Genomic DNA, 8393 nt, shown 5'->3' on the forward strand with positions numbered 1-8393 from the left:
AGACAGAGACTGGCTCTGGTGGGAGGGAAGGATCCAGTGTTGAAGTGCTTGGACAGTACAGAAAGAGGTGGCTGAGGATGAGCAGCAGAGAGAGGTACCCCAACAATGGAGGCAGATTGGATCAGGGCCATGTTCAGCCATAGCTAGGCAAGCAGAGCAGAGGACAGGCAGGGCCTGGATGAAGGCAGCAGGGGGACGTGTGTGTGTGGTGTGTATGTAGGGTGGAGGCAGGTGGGGGACAAGACTTCACACTGAGAAACTCTACAGCTGACTCTCAGTTTAGAATCTAAGATCAGGAAGATAGAAGAAAGAAGCTTCAGGGAAAGATTCTAAATTTGGTTCAGGAACTGCGGTGCTTTGAGGTCAACAAGGGAAAGCCATTGAGGAGGGTGTGGTGGAGGGGCATGATGTTTCAGGAGTTTAGAAGTGTCCAGGATCATGTTCATACACAGCTACACCACCAGAACCTGGGCCTCCCAAAGCCCATCAAGAGTGGGCTTCAGGAGGGCAAAACCTTAGGGATCACCAGGCAGCAAAAAACTTGTAACTTTACCAGAGGGGTCACAGAAGAAAGGTGTCGTGATCCACTTCAAGTTCACAGCAAGTAGAAGCCCTGTGTGCTCTCCTCGGGGCTCAGGGCAGTTAGGAGTCACAGCTGACTCCAGGACAACCAGGCTAGGCTTTTAAAAAAACCCCAAACTCCAGGAAACCCATGGGGGATCTGTCTGTACCAACAGCTCCTCTGGCCCAATTCCAGCCCCCACTGACCTCCAGAGCACACAGGGCTGAGCTCAGGGTTCTGGGGACAAGTGGCCAAATCTGGGGGTGAAATAAATTCCTTTATGTGGCCCTTTGCCTCAATTTCTTGGGAACGTGGCTTGACTGGCCCCCTCAGGCTCTTAGGAGTTCCCTTTGCCCTACTTTTCTGGTTGAGGGCTTGTGACTTTAGATTAACATTTCCTGGGTAAAAGAGGTATTTTGCTGATGTGGTACACAGTCTGCACTGTGATTGATTCATGTTATGCACTTTGTAGGGATTGGTCAAAATACAATGTAAATGTCACGTGCCACTGAGGCTTGTGCCACCCTCATCATTGAACACTTGAACCCACTGCAGCGGTCACTGTGTTAATCCATATAGTTGAGGGTCTTCCTCTCTTTTGCCAGCCTTCCACCTTTCCAAACATGATGTCCCTTTCTAAGGAATAGCCTGTGCTAACAACCTGCCCAAACTATGCAAGGCAAAGCTTCTTCATCCTTGCCTCCAAGGAACACTCTGACTACACTTTCTCCAAGACATATTTATTATGGGATAGTCAGTACTCTTCTCTAACACCACAGCTCACAAGGGTGTCAGTTCTTTTGTCATCCTTAGTCACTGACTGGCTATCAGATGTATAGCAAGATACCCAACAGGATCAAGTGACTTGTAGGATTTGTCAGTTAAAGGTCCTGCTGAGAAGGTCATGACTTGATTGACAAGGAGCTTGTTTATAAGAGCACTTAAGCTCCAGAGATTTTTTTTTGCATTAAGTAGAAAGATGATTGTGGGTGGCTTTTGTGGTGTTTCTTCTTCTCTGCTTCTCCATTTTCTAGAATGCACATGCTTTATAAGTTTGAAGGAAAAAAATGAAGTCCACATTGCTTTGTGAAATCAAGATAGCTGTTCACACTTAAAAAAATAATAAAGAGTTGTAGCACAGAAGGCAGTGACAGGCCCGGAAGGAGCCTCGTGTCAGGTAGCTGGTAGCTCCTGTCTCCTGTTAGGAGAGTAGCAGGTGAGCAAGCCTGCTGTGCCAACCATGAACTTGGCAATGGAGGCAGAGGGAGGTGAAGGGCAGGGATAACTACATGGCTGAGGGAAGGGCCTGAGAGCTGTCCTACACCAGCCATGAACTTGGCAATGGAGGCAGATGGCAGGGAGTCAAGGGCAGGGAGGACTGCACAGCTGCAAGGAGGGCCTGTACTGAACAAGGGAGGGATGTACTTCCCCTCCAAGAAACCCTTTCCGACATAGCCTGGGTAATTTCTGACCCTACATTGTTCCTGTTACTTCCAAGCTGATGCTGTTTCCAAGTTCTGGCTGGTTACTCACCTAATAAACCATCTAACTGTTAAGTCTGGTCTACAGTTTTGTGGGGGCACTGCAAAGAATTACGGAACCCAGCAGAGCAGGTAAGTGTTGCTGGGGGAGTGGGGGTGGGGGCCGGCAAGGTACTGTCAAAAACGGTGAGGAAACTGTAGAGTACAGGTGTGTCTGGCCCCTCCCCCCAGGAACAGCTTTGGGCTGATACAGATTCCTATCCCTTGGCATTTCAGGCAATTCCACACTGTGCTGGACACACTCTACTCTCTGCTGACAGTCTGGACAGTCTGCAAGAGAGTTATTTGTGTGACCTTCATATGAGCACACAGGTTCCTACTATCAATCCACCAGCTGTGATTTTTTTCTTTTTTACTCAAGATATATGACTGCTGTTTTTAAAAAAACCTTTTTTTCCAATCATACAGATTTTGTTTTATAATATTTCCCCTTCTCTTTTCTCCCTTCTTCCTCTCCATTTGATTAGTTATCCCAGTCCTGTTTCAGTTTGTTAACTGCAATACACGTATTGCCCATTGGTTTCAGATTGACCTTCCCTTCCCCTCGTCCATTACAGTGTTCAGTCTGTGCATTCTGTTCTTGCCCTTCCCATGAACATTCTATTTTTATAATAAAGGTCTTGTACAGTATTTGTGTCCTGTGAGCGAGTTCTTTGACTCAGCATAACATCCTCTAGACCTGTCCATGCTGTGTAGGGGTTCACAAATTCTTCACTGTTTTTCAATGCCCTGTGATACGCCACTGTGTAGATGTACCACAGTTTCTATATCCATTTGTTTGCTGATGGTCACCTGGGTTACTTCCATCTCCTTGCTACTGTGAATAATGCTGCAACAAACCTAAGTGTATAAATATCTGTTAACATCTCAACTCTAACTTTCTCGAGGCAAATTACCAGTAGTGGAATAGCTGGATCAAATGGAATTTCTATGTTAAACTTTTTGAGAAAACAACAGATTGCCTTACAAATGCCTTCTGTAGTGGTTGTACCATTTTATATAACCACTAGCAGGACATGAGAGCTCTCTCGCCACATCCTCACCAACATCTGATGATTGCTGCCTGTTAAACTTTGCTACTGTCCCTGGGATAAGATGTTATGTCATTGTTTTGATCTACATCTTTTTTATGTTGTTATGTGCCATCGAATCACCTGCGACTTATAATGACCTTATGTCAGCTCTGAACCTCACCCTATACTGAGCTAGTCTCACTGTCTCTGACACCCCTACCTCCATTACCCCAGTTACTATGTCAATACATCTCAACTGGGATCTTCTTCTCCTGTGCTGTCCCTCCACCCTTCCAAGCATGATGACCTTTTCCAAGGACTAGTCCCTCCTGGCCATATACTCAAAGTATGAGATGGAGCTTCAAAAATCCTTGCCTCCAAGGAGAAACCTGATGCCACCCTCTTCAGGACAGACCTGTTCCTTCTTTTGGAGGCCCATAAGATGTTCTATACTCTTCTTCAGCACCACAACTCAAAGGCATTGATTCTTCTGTCCTCCTTACACATTTTCCAGCTTTCTGATGTGCAGCAAGATGTTTTTCATAGCTAATGAAAATCCTGAAGAAAGTGCAGCCAGAGTGCTCCTTGGTGGCAAAGATAGTAAAGTTTTGTCTCATGTATTTGGGAATGTTGTCAGAAGAGGCTATTCCTCATAAAGGGACATCATTCTTAGAAAGGTGAAGTGTTCACAAAAAAAGGAGGAAGAGCTAGATAGATTGCTGGATAAACTGCACATTGACTGCAGCAATGGTATGTCAGAAATGACAAGGGTACTGTCTGAAAGGAATTCTATGACTAGACATTCTAGGTATGACAATTAACAATCTGGAACAAGAGGTACATTACAAAGTGAACTGGGAGAGGGGGAGGAAAATGGGCAACAAACAATGAATGAATGAATGAAAACCCAATATTTCAGTAAACTTCCATTACAATCACAATAAGTAACAATAATACAAATACATTATAAGGATGGGACAGGATTCAGATCTGTTATTCATATGGTCATTATGAGTCATACTCAACTTGATGGCACCTAACAACAACAGCAGCTAGTGGTCTTGAGCATTTCTTCAAGTGCAGGTTAGTCATCTAAACATCCTCTTTGGTGAAGTGTCTTTTCACATCTTCTGATCATTTTAAAACTGGATTTTTAGTCTTTCTTGTTGAAGTATTGTAGTATTTGAGAAATTATTTATGAGTCACTTTTTGATGTCACTGCCAACTTTCTTCCCCCCCAGTCTGTGGGCTTTCTTTTCACTTTATTGGAGACATTTTCTGATGCACACAATGATTTTCTTTTTAGATGGTCCCATTCATCTATTTTATCCTCTCCTGGCTGCACACTTTTGCCTATGTTCAAAAGTCTATTCATGGCATAGACTAAGTCTTCTAAACTTGTTACCATTTTTTCTCTGATGATACTTATAGATTGTGGTTTTACCCCTAGGTCTATGATCTACCATGAGTTGATTTTTGTGGATGGTATGAGGTGTGGATCTTGTTTTAGTTTTCTGCAGATAGATGCCCAATTTTGCCAGCACCATTTGTCAAGAGTCTGTTGTTTCCCCACTTGATGGATTTTGTCTCCTTGTTAAAGATCAGTTGACTATAGGTTGTTTTCATTTGGTGACTATAGGTAGATGTATTGATTTCTGGATCCTTGATTCTACTACATTGGTCTATGTGCCTGTTGCTATACCAATACCATGCTGTTTTGATTACTGTGGCTATATAGTAGGTCAGGAGCTTTGATGTCTCCTATTTTGTTTTGCTTTTTCAAGAGAGTTGTGTTTATCCAGGGTCTCTTTCTTTTTCAGATAAAGTTTTAAACTGCCTTTTCCATTTTCTTAAAAGGGAATGGTATCTGCATTAGGACTGCATTGAACTTGTAAATTGTTTTTGGTAGAACTGTCATTTTCACAATATTGAGTCTTCCTATCCATGCACATGGTATATTCTTCCATTCATCTAGGTTTCCTTTTATTTCTTGTAATAGTGTTTTTTCACTTTCTTTATTTAGGTCTTTTGTGTCTCTAGTTAAATTTGTTCCTAGGCATGTCATGTTATGGTTGGCTATTGTAATTGGTATTGGTTTTCTTATTTCTTCTCTGTTCTCTTTACTATTGTCTAGAAATCCAACTGGTTTTTACATGTTGATCTTGTTTCCACCCTATTACTTGGCTAAATTGGTCTACTATGTCCATCAGTTTTCTTGCTGAGTCTTTGGTGTGTTCTATGTACACTATACTATCAGCTGCATATAGTTTTACCTCCTCTTTTTACATCCATTTTGGATGCTTATTTCTTTTTTTGCCGTACTGCTCTCACTAAGGCTTCTAATTCAATACTGGGTAAGAGTAGTGATAATGGGCATCCTTACCTGGTCCCTGTTCAAAAGGGAAATGCCTTAAATCTCTCCCAACTGAGGACAAGATTAACTATTTAGTGCATATGCTCTTAATTAGGTTGAAGAAATTACCCTCTATTCCAATTTTGTTACATGTTCTAATCAGAAAAGTGTTGAATTTTGTCAAAAGCTTTTTTCCCCCTGCACCAATTGAGATGACCAGGCAGCTCTTGTCGTTTGTTCTATTGACGGGATGGATTACATCAATGGCTTTTCCTATGTTAAAAATCCTTGTGTGTCTACTAGGAATTCCATTTGATCATGATGTATTATGCTGTAGGAGTCTATTGGCTCAGATTTTGTGAAGGATTTTTGCATCTCTGAGGGATATTGGCTATTTCATGCAGGCTATTGATCTATAGTTTTCTTTTTTGGCAATGCCTTTGTCTGGGTTTGGTATCAGGTTATGCTTGCTTCATAGATTGAATCTGGGGATGTTCTTTTTCTATATTTGGAAATAATTTAAGTTCTCGGAATGTTAGGTAAAATTCACCAAAAAATCATCTAGTCTGGGGCTTTTTATTGTTGTTGTGAGTAATGTAATGGGTCTGCTCAAGTTTTCAACTTCAGTTTGTATCAGTTTGGGTAGGGTTTCTAAGAATTAGTCCATTCCTCTAGTTTTTCAAATTTGTTAAAGTTTTTAATAATATTCCATAAGTATCCTCTTAATTTCAGTTGTCTCTGTGGTGACACTTCCCATTTAACTTCATCAAGTCATCTGTCTCTTTTCTTCCTCAGGTTTGCCAGTTGTTGTTGTTGTTGTATACTGTAAAGTCAGAACTAACCCATAGCTGAACCTCCAGCAGGTTTTCAGAGGAAATTAATCGCACAGTAGGAGACTGCCCATCCTTCTTCCACGGAGCAGGTGATGACCTCAAACCATGTGCCCTTGGGATTGCAGCACAGCTTCTTCCCACTAGGTCACCACTATATCTAGTCTGGAAAATGCTTCATGCACACTGGAGAATAATGTATACTGTTGTGTGCAGTATCTGTGAGATTGAGTTGATTATATAATTTATTTGTTCTGCATCTTTATTGAGTTTCTATTAGTTCTGTTTTTGAGAGTGGTGTATTGAAGTTTCCTACTAATATTGTGGTGGTGGTGTTTAAGACTAGCATTTCTTTTGTGTAATTTTCCAGTTCCACCATTTAGTGAATAGATATTAAGTTTATGTCCTCTTGCTCCAATGACCCTTTATGTCATGTATGCGATTTTTTACCCTGAAGTCTACTAATCAGAAGTGAGCCTTCCTACTTCTGCCTTTTTATTGGTTGCCAATTGCTTGGTATATTTTTCCCCATCCTTTGATTTTTAGTCTATCTTTATCTTAACTTCTCAGGAACGTCTCCTGTAAACAGAATACTCATGAGTTTTGTTTTTTCCATCCAATTTGTTGCTCTTTTTCTCTTAACTAGTGCATTCAAACCACTCACATTCATTGTGATTATCAAAAGGCAATGTTTTATTGTTGCTATGACTTGGATTGTTTTGTGTTGTTGCTGGTTACTTTGATCCATTTACTTTTCTGGGCTGTCTCTGTGTGAAGAACTTCACTTAATTATTTATTTCTAGCTAAGTTGGTCTTGTTTTCGTTAACTCCCCCAGTTTCTGCCTTCTAAGAAAGTTCTAATTTCTCAGACACCGCTAATGGACAGTTTTGCTGGGTACAGGATTCTTGGTTGACAGTTGCTTTCTTTTAGTGCTTTGCATATACCATCCCATTAACTTCTTGTGCACATGATTTCTACTGTGAAATCAGAGCTTAATCTTATTTACTCTCCTTTGTAGGTAATTCTTTGAGCTGCTTTCAAAATTCTCTCCTTGTCTTTGATTCTGGAGACCTGGACTACGACATAACTCATTTTTCTTTTGCAATCTACCATGTGGAGTTAGTTCAGTTTCTTGGGTATATTTTTTCACTTACTGTGATACCTGGAAAGTTTTTTCTAGTAACTTTTCCACAATATTCTTGGCATATTTTTTAGCTTTTTCCTGTTACGGAATTCTAATGACATATATGCTACTAATTCTTCTTGATAGTATACCATACATACATTGCTTACGCTGTCTTCATTTTCTTTTCTTTTTACTTCTGGCTTTTCCTTCTAGCATACTAGTGTTGAGGACTCTATCTTCTGTTTTGCTGATCCTGTGTTCCATATGTTCAATTCTGTTCTTCTGTCTCTCCAATAAGACAGCTTCTGAAATGTTGTTATATTATTTTAGACTGTAATTTCTTGATTTTCTATGGTTTCTAATAATCTATAGTTTCTTAGTATTTCATTGGTTTTATCTGCTTTGTCTTGTATTGATTTTAAAGATTCTTTTAATGTTTTGCTTGTGGATTTTGCCAATGTTTCCTATTTTTCTCCATCATATGAAAATACCTGATCATCACTGTCATGAATTCCTTCTCAGAGGATTGACTCTGTGTTTTGATCACTTTTTTGGGGGGTGACATTTTGGACTTTTTGTTTGCTTGCTTGCTTGGTATTTTGTGGGGTTTGATGTTGTCTATTGCTTCCAGGACATTGTGATGATCCAGGACATAATGGTGGTGTTATGTTGTTGTTGTTGTTATGTGCCGTCGAGTCGCCTGCGACTCATAACGACCCTATGTACAATAGCCCTAAACTCCGCTCTGTCCTGTGCCAATCGCACTGTCTCTGACACTCCCATCCCAATTATCCCAGTCACTGAATCAATCCACCTCATAGAGGGCCTTCCTTTCCTGCGCCGTCCCTCCACCCTCCCAAGCATGATGTCCCTCTCTAAGGACCGGTCTCTCCTCACAACATGTCCAAAGTAAGTTAGACGGAGCCTCAGAATCCTTGCCTCCAAGGAGCCACCCAGTTTAAACCTC

This window comes from Elephantulus edwardii, unplaced genomic scaffold (assembly GCF_000299155.1).
Source record: "Elephantulus edwardii isolate Elephantulus edwardi_28Jun2011 unplaced genomic scaffold, EleEdw1.0 scaffold00214, whole genome shotgun sequence".
Taxonomy (NCBI): domain Eukaryota; kingdom Metazoa; phylum Chordata; class Mammalia; order Macroscelidea; family Macroscelididae; genus Elephantulus; species Elephantulus edwardii.